Raw genomic sequence first — 15,514 nt, forward strand, 5'->3', positions numbered from 1 at the left:
TGATAATAGGTTCCACGTGATGGGTTAACATGATAATAGGATAGAATAATCTTCACGCGGCTTACAGTGTAATAGGGACAAATAGGCAGAAAATGATATTCATGCTCAATTTGCTGGACTTGACACTTAGTGCATATTAACGTTCTCTCTCGACAGTTTCATCAAACCGATACCGTTGAATATGTAATTTGTGAAAAACAATTCTTCTCAAAAAACAATTCTTCTCAAATCGTGTTTGTCAGCAAGTGAGGATAAATATTTCTCAGGGGTTACTAAAGACTTCAACTCAGTGTATGCACCCAAGAAATGTGAATTACTAATCTTAAAATAACAATATTGAAACTGAATATCTTCCCAACGTTGTTGAAACTGCTGAATAAATATGTCAGTATGACCACAATCCTGGCCGATCCAAACATATGAAAATCCGGTGTACCAAATTTATAACCTATACCTGAAGCATCTCATAACAGACCTTTGGATATCTACTAGATTCCAAACATAATAGTCGACACCAGTACTTAATACAGCGAGTATAATATGTAACACAGAGAGGGTATCTATCTGTCTCGCCGAAGATGGTTTTTATGGATACAATGTTACTGATACCTATAAATCTCTTAAAGACGTTTCCCTGTACTCTCTCAGTTGCATCTCTTTTTGTGAAACTCCAGATCTCTGACCCATACAATGGATTAGGAACAATTTTGGAATAAAAAATCTGTAAAACACAATTGAAGGAGAGTATTGGATATTTTTGCTAAAAATTGCTGTATTGGAAAAAGTGTTTTAGGTGCATGTAGAGCTAAGGTTTCACAGGCTTTGGACCAACATAAGCTAGATGAAAATATAATTCAAAGATATTTATAGTAAATCATAGTCAACATTTCAGATTCCCTATGATACGATCTCTCAACTGATTTTAGGTAAACCCAATTTCTGAAAAGCAATGACACTTGACTTATCTAAATTCTCCTCAAGTCTCCACGTTCTACAATTTAATCAAGGCTAGGGAATCGCGTTTTCTCTGCAAACCAATGACAGCTGACCAATCAAAGAGATATCATCAGCAAAACATTGACATGGTAATTTCTTCAATACTCACGTTTATACCCCCTTAATCCCGACTGTCACTACAAATCGTTCCAAAAGTGAAGTTGGCATATGTTCCTGCTCATTATACCTGAGCCTGCTCACGTCACCTATTTCCTGTTCCTTATACCTGAGCCTGCTCACGTCACCTATTTCCTGTTCCTTATACCTGAGCCTGCTCACGTCACCTATTTCCTGTTCCTTATACCTGAGCCTGCTCACGTCACCTATTTCCTGTTCCTTATACCTGAGCCTGCTCACGTCACCTATTTCCTGTTCCTTATACCTGACCCTGCTCACGTCACCTATTTCCTGTTCTTGCAAGTGTAACCTTTCTGTGGTTCTCACCGTCTCAAATTACCACCCCATGATTCTCACGGACAGCTTTCACGGATGTCATCTGCAAGACAGTCTGTGTGCCAAGAATGCCTTTCCTGCCGTCATGTTGTATACCGCCAGACCATCACCGATGCTTATTTGTAACTTTCATTCTTATTTAAACCAAGAAGCGTGTCAGTTTGGCTGAGGAAAATCAATTGTGGGAAATTTGTGTTTAGTGAAGGTCTACCTAAATGTGTACCCTGTATGTAAAGATGATGGCCTGTTCACTTCCCCCACGCACAACGCCAGTTTATTCGTCTTCACAAACGGGCCTGAGAAAAGTGTTTGATTGTTATAGAACCGTATGTGTTATGTCCACATGAAGACTGGACGGCGAAATCTGTCCACAAAAGAGACTTATATGTTGTCTTTCGGCTTAGTTATTCTCTTGACCTGACAACATACGTTTGAACCAGAGCGTCAACAAAGGATATAAGCGATATTACCTTCGTATTTAGTTCGAAGTTTTATAACAAAACATATCCTTAATCAATGAAATTTCTTTCAATGAAGTTCGCCTGTTTTATTATGAAATGAAAGCTTATTTCTTCTTATATGCAAACTTTGATTTTTGTCCCGTGAATGCACCGGTTTACAACAGGTTCTAGTCGGTGCGAATGTCGCTGATTGGTGTGGTTTGTTCACTAAGTGTGACATCGATTGCTTATCACAATATTTCGCAGGTTTCCTTCTCTATTTTCTCTAGTCATGTAATTACATTTGTTTTGTACATTATTAATGGTAAAGAAAACGTTTTGTCGGCAAGTTTCATTTGATTAAATTAATCCAGTTTCAGATTAATAAACAGACACATCAAAGAAGGAGAGAAACTTTAGACCATAGTCCATAAAAAAAACAAAGTTACGTACACATGGTACGGTTACAATTCACATCGTTATTAGTGTTCTATTTTTAACACCAAATAAAGTCCACCTTCAATAAATTTCAAAGCTTCTAACAGTGGTGTTTTAGTTCTTTTATTATGCTTGACAGTTCTTAGAAAATTTACAAGATCGTCTATTTTTATTGTTGGAACCCTCGACCTCTGTCATAAAGCGTGGTATCAATACCAGTAATAAGGACACGGAGGACGTTCATTCAATATATTTGATTGCTCTCCAACGATTCCGAGATTGCAAAGTACTGTTTAATGTTCCCTGTATGGGTTTCCTTGTTACACAGTTGCTGTCAATACATCAATTCTTGTTATGTTCCTCCCCTGTGTTTAGTGTTTATATATGATCTGAACTCATATTTATATGCATACGTGGTCCACGTTTTCACAAACCACAGTTGGCGAGTCGTGAGCAATGAATTCATCACAATATCATTTCTCAGCGCTTTGTGCGAACTCTTCAAAGCCAGTTGAACTTCTACTACTTCAGTTACAAAAGCCAAAGCCAAGTATTTGATGAATCAAAGGCTACCACCCCTGGCGTCCTTCTCGGGCCCCCTGAAGATCAATATCCTATGCTGATGCCACATCTGATTGTTGTAACAAGCGATCAGGTGCCAGACCAAGCGTCTAGCCCCAAGATACTCGCCTTACTCGGAGATTGGGCACGAGAATTTGATTTTCTGCCACTTTGTGCCACTGACTGTCGTAGTTCCTCTTGTACATGCCTGTTGTGTGGGAACGCGATACTAATTGCACACCATGTGATGTAACATTATAAGTTCCAATCTTCAATACAGTGGAAATCTTGGATCCCTTACCTTGAATATACCTATATCAAATCTGGCAAAAGGTCCTCGACATTTGCAGTCCCCTTTAAATTCCCTAGTTATAGTTCTGTAGGCATTGTAATAATGTGAATAAGTTTCTCAATTCAGCTGGGGTGCAGTATTGTTCAGTCTGAGTTGAAGATCAAGTTTATGCTTAAACAAATAAGACAGGGAAGATGTATTTGTGTGAGACTTTGGTTCCACGTCAGCCACTACGGTACATAATTGTGTTTGGCGATGGGAGCAATAACACATAGATGTGGTGAGAAATAAGATTTGATAAAACTTCACTATGAAACCTAGTTTACTCGGCATCTATGCTATGTGCAAATGTTCCCATCGAGTAATCACGAATCTCTGAATACCTTGTCCCAATTGATCATCTTCAACTGCGCTGTATATTAGGGTCACATACTCTCTAGCGAACCTTCATTTATGGACATATTCATAGGTTGCAGAGTATCAAATTAACAGCGACACACAGCATCAATGTAACTCCAACACACACTTTTTGTACTATTTTTCATCAGAAAGTTCATACATGACATCATGGTATGGGTTTTCATAAAATGACACTGTATCTTCTGCTGTAAGTCTCTGGATCCCAGCTATGTTAGCTCTGTTTAGGATTCAAATAAACCTGACGCCACAGTGTTGGTACATCACTTTGCACCATACAGTGTGGAACATTAGATCGATTCCTCTGACAATGAAGACGTTTGATGTTGTATAGAATTGCACACAACGAAAGGCTGAAGTTCTGTACAGTTCGCAAACTCAACTATTGCCTTCTAGACTGTGACGTAGAATTTAACGTGAACTGAATTTTCTAAAACAGGAATTAATCATTAAGGATGAACTGTTGTCTTCAATACACTCTATTAGATTTTCTGTTGTTTCACAAGAGGGACTACATCGGTCTCATTTCGATGATTTTCAGCAATGTGTTTGTGTTCTATCGATTTCGTGCTGGCTTGGGTGATTTCAGATGTTTCTCAGGGATGTTACAGGTCGTCTACACTGTTTACTTGTACATGTTTCTGTATCCAGTAACCATATGGTCTAAAGTTTTCCTCGTGTAGTTGGTGCTCTCCCAGTCAAGGGAGAATAACATTGGAATTAACATTGTTCCAATGCACAGGTTTAAACATCCGGATAACAGAGTAGGTGCATGGCCTCTGTCACAAGCTGTATGACGTTATGTCATTTTGTGCACGGGCTCTACACAATGCTGACCCTATACATACCCAGTATGTCGTGCGATTAGCCAGATGTCTCCACCAGATGATGGTAGTGCGGGCAGCATGCTTGGAGCTTGCACTTTCTTTCTTACTCGTGGTTATTTGATGTTCGGCGTATACTTTATAGATGCAGCATGGACATTGGGGATGTGTGATGGTGTTTTCGTTCGAGTTCAGTCCCGTCTCACAAAGCTATCTTGGCGCTACGACTGTCGTAAGTCCATGTTACAATATATGACGTACGACAGTCGTAGCGCCAAGATAGCTTTGTGAGACCGGGCCCACAGCCTAGAACCTCTTTCAGCGCTAAGATAGTCGTAAGTGCCATGCAGCAACAATAACGTGCGTCTATCCTAGCGCTAAGAGAGCTTCGAAAATCAGGTTCCTGGTGTCTAAAGTTGTGATACTGCTACCAGCGTCGTAAAACCCTATTCTATCAGTTTATGAGCACCAGATACTGTTTACATCAAACACTCTATTACCCTCTGTGTCCGCAAGGTACTCAGTTTCTTTTTATTTTGAAAGTTCATCGCTACACTGACAGTTGCGATACACAAGGAATGAAAAGTCCGACAACGTCTCTTTCACGATCTCCAAAACACCATTATCACGTATCCTCTGGCTGGTTTTCAATCTTCATAACATATACAAGCTCACACAACGTACCTGCTTTGCTTTTATAACCAGACAAGTTCGGTTAGTTGAAGCTAAGGCATAGACAAACCACAGTGCCGTATATGATAGGTTTGTGTCATGTGATAAAGCCATAAAGGGAGATGGATACTGTTACCATGTTGTTTCCCTGGATGAGGGCGTGATGAATCCCGTATAATATTCTGTAGATGACACTGTCATTGTCTTGTCAATTTACTTACCCCAGGATGTCCGTGGCTAATTTCCGATCACAGCTTGTCAATAAACGTTCGGCCAGTGTAAGTGACCGCGAGTTGGAGCCCGTGTTCTCAACGTCACTACAGCTGTTGGTCAACTGCAGGGTTCTAACGCTAAGTCACTGGGTAATGCCGACTCATGTCCAAAACTACATCTTGTGCTCGTGTTGGCCTCCTAAGATAAATGAAGGAAAAACATTCATGCGAAGTGTCTGTTTTGGTTCAAGGATTTTAGAATACTGTGCTCAGTTCCTCATAACTTCATCTACCAACATGTAAGACTATTTGTACTATTTATTCAAGCCCAGCAGACAGATATTTCATGCGCACGTGTACGTCTTTCGATGAGTGATGTAAGGCCCTTGGTGTATATACTGCATCTTCTTGGTTTTGTAGACGTAGTTAACTGTCTATGACATGGATACAGAAACACTGGTCTGCATGTATCTCAACGAACAAAGCCCATAGATACGTATTAATTTGGAGCTCATTAGATATTGAATGAAGGGCGCGGTTGAAATAAACTCCACGAAACTTATTTATTCTGCCAGCTAATTGAATTACGCACATCAATGGGCGCACATGATTCAGTAATGGGTTGGCTGGAGGTTTTATGGCGCAATGACTGAATACCAACGTTTCGCCCAATTACAGCATCTATACTTTCCTATCAGCTTAACTCAAAGACAATTTTTTAAATTAATCGATTATATTGATCAACTATGGTACTACCTTATGACACACTGCTTTTCGTAACATTTTAACATTTTATACATTATGAAATAAAGAAATAAGAGTTGTTTAGCCTTGAACTTTTCATAGGAGCCGGTGAGAACTGGATGATTTGCAATGGCGACATGTTATTGTACAAATATCAAGCTGGTTTTCAAGCTGGAAGTTCAATTGCCCATTATTTAATTGAAATATATCATCAAATATGCCAAGCTCTAAATGATAAAGACCAGTGTTGTATGGTCTTTCGTTATGTTTCGAAGGCTTTTGATCGGCACAGAGGGCTTATACATAAATTGGAAAAGTACGGTATTAAAGGTAGACTGTTAGAGTGGTTATGTAACTACACATGAAAGCGCTATGGAAAGGTCCTTGCTAATAGAACCCTGTCTAAACCAAGGTTACTCCAAGCTGGCGTCCCACAGGGATCAGTGTTGGGTCCGTTTTCATTCATTGTTTATGTAAATGATATTGCTGATGACTTAGATTGCATAACGCGGCTATTTGCATACGACACACCCTTAGGCAAGGCGTCTGGAAATCTTAATATAATAGAAACCTCATTAAACGTAAATCTCAGAAGGTTAAACGACTGGGCAAGCAAGTGGTTGATATCATACAACCCAGAGAAGACAGAATCAATACTTTTCTTACTTAAAGATGATATTTGCTCGATTAAATTATTATTTGACGATAAGATTGTAAAAGCTGTTGAAGATCATAAACATTTGGGGATAATACTTTCATCGAACGGCAAATGGTCCTCCTATGTATCTAATATTGTGTCCCAAACCTCTAAATCTTTGAATACGCATGCGAAGACTGAAGTGGCTGCGGAAAAGAACTAAGTTTAAAATTGGAAAGGCTCCAGATGCTGCGAGAATTATTACAGGACTTCCCAAATATTCTTCTTTTAATTCACTTTATTATGAAACAGGCTTGGGAGCACTACCAGAGGGTAGAAAAATAGGAAAATTGTTCTTGTTCTATAAGTTTCAAAGCAACAAAAATCCAATTTCCTAAAAGAAATAATTCCAGTGCTTGGGCTCCAAGAGTAAAAAAACTCTAAGAAATCCAAACAATATCTGCTAGCCAAGAACAAGAATTAAAAATTCTCATGAGTCGTTCTTCCCATTGACTGTAAGGTTATGGAGCAATATATCTACAGATGCAAGAAATTGTTCGCTACTAAAGTTTAAATCAAGCATCACATAACCCAGCTCCACTGTACTTTCCCTACGGCGTTAGAACCCTTAAACATTTCGCATACTCAGCTACGTCATGAAGCTAGTAGATTACGTTACGATCCGTGGCTTCAAACAACATCCATTCATTTGTTCTTTCTAGAAATGTACGTTTTAAAACTTGTTCCATTTCAGGAGTGTCGAAACATGGATTTGGTATGCATGACATAAACATGCCCATGAGCTGCTATCGCCCTTGTTAGAATACAAAAGACCTTTTATTCTACATGAAATACCTGTCCCACGCAGAACGAACTAAGATTACATTACATGTATGTCAGCCTGTGTCAGGTGCACATGTGGACCGCCAGGGGACGCCACTCTTCATTTCCGTTCAAGTTGAACAGCAACCAATTCGAACAAATAAGTTGTCAAGTTCTTCGCTTTTGACCCAGGCTGAACGTATCCTCTACACACTTCCCGATCCCAGTTGTCGACCGTATTCCTTTACAGTTATGAGAATAATTGCTTGATTTATTATTGTCAGGCACCGATGGCCAGGCATTGTCTAGGTTTCTGTTTTGTCGTTGGCAAATGTCAAAGTGGCGATATTTTTCATGTTGACTTATCTATTTTCCTCCAGTACGAGACCCTTGTATTAGTTTACTGATTAGACATGTTGAGGGCGTGAGAGAACGTGCAGTGGTTAACCGTAATGGCACCATTTACGACGCTTTGTACTGTAACGAGCTAACGCCGAGGAGGAACCTATTGAACTGCTTTCACGCCGTCGTCACTGCGGCAATACAAGCTGGTATAGAGAACTGCATGTATTTAATGACACACCGTTGCTACTTTTGTGTCGTCTTGGTGTCCATACAGTTATGCCTGTGGTTGAGAAATTTCCTTCACTCAATAGATCTTCGAATGACTATCTCACAAACGCATAGATGTCCTGTAGAACGAACAGTACACGTGATACATCTGCCAAACGCAAATATTTGGGGTGTACATGTTGAAGTACATATGTGTTATATTTGTTGCTGTACAGTGAGTTCGTGAACGCTGCTGGGGACATTCTACTTCCATTGGACTTTTAACGCTTGCTGAAATTCATCACGTAGGAACTGAAACCCAAGAATTCGAATCTTGGATTCAAAACAACTATCTCTGTATTCTGATAAAATGATTACACAGCATGACAACTATTCCCCCCATACCCCCTGTTTATTACAGACCTACATGAAAAGAGGATTTTAGGTGCCTCTGTATGCTCAGAGCTATGGATCTGAACTTGTATTTGGCATGCACCGTGCTTATATATTCCATGGGTTAACGAGGTCATGCAAAACCCTTACAAACTACCACGATTTGATAAACTGCAAGAAAACGTTAAGAGCCTTTTATGTACTGCTATTGGGTTAAAAGGTTGTTCCCTTTATGCTTGTTTTTCATGCGTTTTACATCTGTAAGATAAACAACGCCAGTAGTATGAGCGAATGCTATTAACAGTGTCAAACCTCAGCTTGTGTATCACCACAACGAAAAAGGGCAAACGAAACATCACCAAGATATATTGAAAGCAGCATACAACCACGGTAGTTAACATACTTAGGGTTAACTCCATAAATGCCTGTTGGACCATAAAGCACCAATCATTGCGTGACTACCGTCGTTAGATGCCGCAAAGTTTGTCCCCTGCCATTTGGGATCCAAAACAGTCCAAGATACCAAACTATATAATCTTAAGGTTTGAACGGACGTCAGTAATCTAATGACACTTAATGAAAGTGTTTTCTTCGTAGGATAAGCATATGGTGAAAACTGTGGGTTTGGCTCTGGGGATTTTTATAGAGTTCGTACTCGATGTGAGCGCGTAAAAGGATATAATGATTGCAGCTGGTAACGAGCCAAATTGATCTGCGTGCTTCGTTTATTAGATGATTGTCTGATACGCCACTAAAAATATCGCAACGAAGTCAAACTACGTAATTCATTTTAGTCCTGTAAAAGCGTGCAGTTGTTTTGTTTCTCAGAACTCCCAAATTTAGTTCAAATCAGTTGATGTCAACTTTATTGTGTAATAGCCTCAATCTTTGTATGACACATTTCTTTTGTCTGCTTGTCATAGAGGATTTTGCAGTGATAATGCTGGACATTCATTGTTAGATATGTGGCTGTTGATATGTTATTGTATTTGGATTCTCGGACAATAGGGAGACATTTCCTCTCAGTCCCTTTACCAAGCCCAGATATAGCTGAGGCGATATTAACACAATACGAGTGAGGTTCAGTGTGTTTCCATAGTGCCATATATATGAAATATCGACATGACCACGGGCAACGGGGCATCGGTGTCGAGACACATTACAAATTGATGCACCAACTTCAGTCGGGGTCCTCAGAGGCAATTACATAAATTCTCTACCTTCTCCAGATAATATTACTGGCAATTAGTGTAAAAAATTGAAAGGGCTGTATGAGGAAATTCTGTCTGGGGTGGGGAACAGTTGGAATCAGGCCTCTTCGAGATTCACAGTCGGATGCCCTCGGCAATTTCCGCCACGTCGCGCCTCGGGTCATTCCGTGACTGAAAGACTAATTCCTATAATGTTTTGAGACAGAAGCAGATAAACTAGAATTGAATTGCGAGTGTCTCGTCTCGATAGGGCTTTCTTGTCAACTTGTGTATGTTGGTTATTTGATTACCAGCATTCGTACCATCATACCAAAACGGAGGATTTATAAGAATATTACGCTTCCGGTCTTGAAACAGAATTGAACCCATTGTCTTTGGTGAACAAATATGTTCCGTCTCGTCTCACATCAAATTGACTTTAGATTTTCATAGGAGATAATGTTATCAGTTTCATCACTACCAGCAGATGATAACTGATCAGTTGATTATCTTGTATGAAACATGCACCTGGGATTAAGATGGCAAGAGACAGACATGTCTACGTACCTCACTCTAATCAGCACATCAGTGACTGCTGGTCACGATATCTTGTTTCTTACAGTTTTCGTGACCAGGTATATCAGCAGGGTCTGGTGTTAGTGCATTACCATACTAGTGTCTTCATTTAATATCAATGTGAAGGCTATTTCTGGCGACCCACGCCCCGCCATATTGTCGAACATTGCTGAAAGCGGCGCAAAACCACACTCAGTCATTCGATATTACCATTTAACTTGTAACACGTTTAAAATCCCAGTGCTTGAAAGTTTTCGGTATGTATGTATGTATGTATGTATGTATGTATGTATGTATGTATGTATGTATGTATGTATGTATGTGTGTGTATGTGTGTGTATGTACGTGTTAGTACGATCATTATATCATTTTGATATGTAAGGATAATTATGTTATTTATCGTTTTATTGGGTATTAGTTATGTGTGTGAAGTACCATATTCCCGTGATAAAAAGTATTATTCTCTAGTCCTCCATTGCACTTTATACTTACGGACAACTGATTCAGCAAACTGTATACCGAAGCTTTTATAATTATAAACCACCGTGACGTCATATCCAACTGCACCACGATGACTATAATGGTGGCTAATACGATCAAATATATTGAGGTAGGCAGTCGGTAGCTAGACAAACATTTGTTTCACTGGAGTTACACTGAGAGGTATGCGCACAAATCATCTGTTAATTATCCGATATTCAAGCAATTTCTGCATTATTGCAAGCTAAAGAATGTTGTGCCTGGGTTGTGTAGGCAGGGTCAAACGGAAGCCCCGAGGCCGAACAAGCACGATTAAAGAATTCTCAATGCGTGGTGTCAGACAAACTTAATGAAATATTCAAAACGAATTGATGTCGAATTAGAAACCATCGCATGGAATCAGATCAGACAAAATAACCAACCACAGGATATTTTACGTTCAAAATACGAAAATCGAATAATAACCCACTATCTATGTTTACACAGCTAGTTATTGAGACCCTGAACATGGGTAGGTAATTCCAAACAGTACTCCTATGACATTTAGTCTAAATACGGCTTGGTTACTCGTCCACCAAGCTAATAGGCCGACCATGCCTTGAATCAGAACCATGGATAGCATTACTGCTTGTTAGCAGCTTCGTTAGACTGGCTCCGTATGCTTTATTTCTCACGAATCTAAATATCAATTTTCACAGTGTCTGGCTTGTATTAGTGAAAAGCCAGGATTATGAAATATCGAGACTGTGTCTACCTTAATCTCGTAATGTCTTGTGTGTCTGTTGCCACTGAAGCTTCTCGGTGGGAGATTTACCATGTATATCCAGTGTGTGTCAGTCTACATGCGAAAATAGCCTGCCGTTGTATTGAGTACACAGCAATCTGCACTCTAAACATTAAAGCTACATGTTATCAATACCAAAATGTGAACGTCATATGGTTGTCGCTCTTCACTCAAGGGCTGCTTGACACGATGTGTGTTCACCTGACAGTTCTCATCATAGTCTCACTCATTGTGATAAGTTTATTTCGAAACATCAAAATTCAGTAGAAAGTTTGAAAAAGTAACAGAAAAATCTCTTTAGATCTTTCCTCTTTGCAGAATCATTCACGTTTCTTTAAATGCACCTTTAAAAAACTTTATCATAGAGATCAAAATCACATAACTCTTGTTCTTCAAATAGACGGTATTGGAGAGACCTAACGTTTCGAATGACCCACAGAGATACAGTGGGTCCATTTACTACTGTCACAAAGGAAATCTGTGTGAAGAATTGCATCAAATGAGTTCAATATCATTGACAGGACATTGACAACTCGACAGACATTGGAAGAGAAATGAGATCAGAACATTCTTTGACGACATTGGGTTGTGGTACCGGATTGTTCTGTGCAGCTCATACAACTCCGACATACAACCCGGTGTTTTTATTTAATTTCGGTTCGCTTTATCTAACTAAACAGAAATGAACGCTCCCTCAGTTTATGAAAAATGAAACTTAAAATTAATTTCTTTGTGCTGTGATTTTCATCTTAATGAGTTCTCACGGAAGATGGGCAACAACAAATGTTCCTCAGACCTTTGTACAAAGAAGTTGCTTATTAAACAAAGTACATTAATATTATCTTGACATGATATCATTGTCACACAGTGGGTAATTAAGTATAATTACCTGTGTTAGATCTTTTAATACTTTTTCATCTATGGTGGAACAACCCGGAAACACCATGGTTTCATGCCATGAATCGAATAAGATAAAACAAACTTCATTTCCCTCGTTCTAAGTCCCCCTGACAAGTCTACCCAAGATAAAAGAACAAATGTTCGTGATTTTCACTCCCTGGGTTTAAAAAACCGGAATTCCGCGCATGTGCACGATGTGAGTTTGATGCTTTGAAAAAATGGGAGATGGGAGTTTCACATCGTCTGCAACAAACAAATCTGACGCTCTTTCATGACGCTCCGGCAAGGAATGATCGTCAGAACATCAGTGGAACTGTCTAACCTATCACGTACAACCGGACGTGTTCACTGTGTTCGTTTGATCAGTCATTTGTGAAAAAAGAGTACATTTCTTTTGAGTTATAAATTATGTTCTTTTAAGTGAATTTGTGATAGAAATACCCTCTAATATGTAATCATGGCGTTTTGTATGGATATGGTATTACTCAGACGGATCCCTGAATCACACAATCTGAAGAATGTACGTGTCCATGACATATTTCTACTATACCACCGACGTTAATTACAAATCAGTAACAAGTGTATCGTTTCGAATGATCCAATATATTATCGATTTCATCACACAGTTTGTTTTAATCTCTCATGTGTTTTGATCTTTCAGACACAAACCTGTTCCTCTTCTAACTCAATGTTTTTGTAGAATGACCTTTAAGTGATTCATTACATATCTATGGTTCCAACTACTTTTGTTTGATAATATGACCATGTATGCATTAAACACGAAACGTCATTAGTGTCAAATTAAATGAGGATAGTGATGAAATCATGATATTTATTTTTAGCATCGCTTTTTCTTGTTTAAGAGGTCTTACGCCATTTTGTTGCATGAGGCCACATCTCCCAAGTCCTTGGTGTAACCAGAACCACACAAGATAGAATGACCATAATTATGCTAGTTTTTGCTGATGCAAATAGTAAAATATGATTTTTTTTGGCGATCAGTTTTATAAATTCTTCCACGTGCAAAAGCGCTGGGAACAAGTGGTCTGTAATCAGCAGTTACTGATGGAGCCGGCTGGGAAATTGGCATCGTCAGATTTGATGAAGGGCAGTAGCAAATCAATCGTTGCAAGCGCGAGTTTCTCGGCAGTGGTAATGACATTTTCCCCATGAGCAAATGCTAAACTCCGCGAAAAGGCTACTGACTAGAAAGCTCTGTATTCGCGCTTCCCCAACCTAGGGGGCCTTTTACGGCTCCGTCATCGATCCACAATGCTGATAGGCGACTGAAATTTGTGAACCTCGTCTGATTCAATGGCAAAATATGTACTAAGATGTTGGGACGAGCATTGGCGTGAATTGCCCCCCACCCCAGTGGGAAATCAGGCAGTGCGGAGTGATACCACCTCCCTTGTGACCATTTACACTGATCAAGTGCGCTAATCTCGTTTGTTTGTGTTCACGCGAGAATTTCAATCTCGATTCGTTGTAATTCGGCCCTCTCCACGCCTAGAAGATCTGTTCTGACAGTCTAACCCCTTAGGCCGTCTCCCTCTCTCCTCAGCCCTTAAGGCCAGCCTATTACCGGTAACCTTCGATAGGGACAAATTGATAGACTGTTTGTTCGATATTGACAATGTTTGCGCAACCGAAGAACTATGTTTGGTGGCAGAATTCTGACTAGTCGAACAGGCATATTGATCTTAAATGTGTAAACAGATATTCAATTCAATTTGTCCTGTAAATACAAGAGACACCTTCAGGGTTCCACAGGAATGAACATTCATCAAAAGCAAAATATTTCATATTAGCCTGAATGTTGTGTTTGACTCATTTCATGCTCAATAAATTGAGTTTGAGTACAAATATAAATTTAGAGAACCATGTATTAAACATGTATAGTGTCTCCAGACAATGTCAAACCACACAGACACCGACTAAACTCAGAGGAAAGCATCAGCTTCACTCTTACTTAGAAACGACGAAGTACGTTGCATACATGTATTTAATTGAACAAACCCAGAATCAGTTTACATATACTAGACTCTTAGGATATGGTTTCTCTAACTCTTCACTCGGAATCTAGTCCCTGACATCCGGGAGTCTGTGATCCTAAACCGCATTTACACATTTATTATTGTGGGCCTCATCCATATGCATACACATGTGATACGTCGAGAATGGTAAAGTGACGATATGATACACTGCAATGTATGTGCGACTGTTCACTGGAACACTATATAAGGGTAGCAAACCAACAAGTGTTCGTTTGCATGGCACTGCTTTGCATGTACTTTTTTTTCCTCTCAAGAAAAAATCTCATCCAGTCGGGACCGGAATTTACCGAACAAAGCCGAAGGATGTTTTCCGGCATCCGGTAAACGTCGTGCCCGATTCCGGAGCATTAGCACCCACGACAGTGATGAATTTCCGTATAATCAATGCGAGTAGAGTGAAACAAAAATGCATGCGTCAGAAATCGAATTCTCCATGTCCTTTGATATGTCGGCAGAGCTTAATTGATTCATTACCGTCAAAGAAATCCTTTCATTAATTCCAATGAATAGTCTTTGATCACCCATATAGAAATATAACCGACAGATGTCTTGCAATCAGGGATATTCTTCATGTAATTTATGCCCATTGAAAAAAGTAGTTGACAGGTTTCACTGACATTTGAAAGCCACATAAATACCTGAAGTGGTGAGTGACGTGACCGACTCCGGTGGGTGGTGTCGTCACTGGGATAACTGTTGGTAGTCTGATGTCCTCCAACACCTTAAGTGATCAATATGTCAAGTTGAAGTGTGAGTATGAGTATATAACTGCTTAGTGAATCCCCCTCTCTCCCCTCTAGAGTGCTAGATAACTGTCAGATTCTTCAATGTATTTTACTTCAGTTGTCCAGTTCCCTGTTTACCTACATATTTCTTACGGCGGATCCATACTTCACATCTTCAATCAGGTACAGTTCAATAAAAAGTGTCTGGGTAACTGGTCCACGTGGTGCACGTGCTCCACCTGCAAATGTGTTGCCATGAGCAACATGCGGCAACGTAAATAACCCATGCCACCTCCACGTGCCTGCATCCCACGCTTTGCCTTGGGAAATATGTGTATCGGATTATGTC

At 39.6% G+C, this 15,514-nt stretch overlaps 1 protein-coding gene across 2 annotated transcripts in view; it reads left to right on the top strand.

The window, feature by feature from the left end:
• LOC137284464 (vesicular acetylcholine transporter-like) overlaps positions 1-15,514 on the top strand; it is a 92,899-nt gene that overhangs the window by 15,910 nt on the left and 61,475 nt on the right. The window lies entirely within an intron of this gene.

The sequence above is a fragment of the Haliotis asinina genome, chromosome 5, assembly GCF_037392515.1.
Source record: "Haliotis asinina isolate JCU_RB_2024 chromosome 5, JCU_Hal_asi_v2, whole genome shotgun sequence".
NCBI classification, from domain to species: domain Eukaryota; kingdom Metazoa; phylum Mollusca; class Gastropoda; order Lepetellida; family Haliotidae; genus Haliotis; species Haliotis asinina.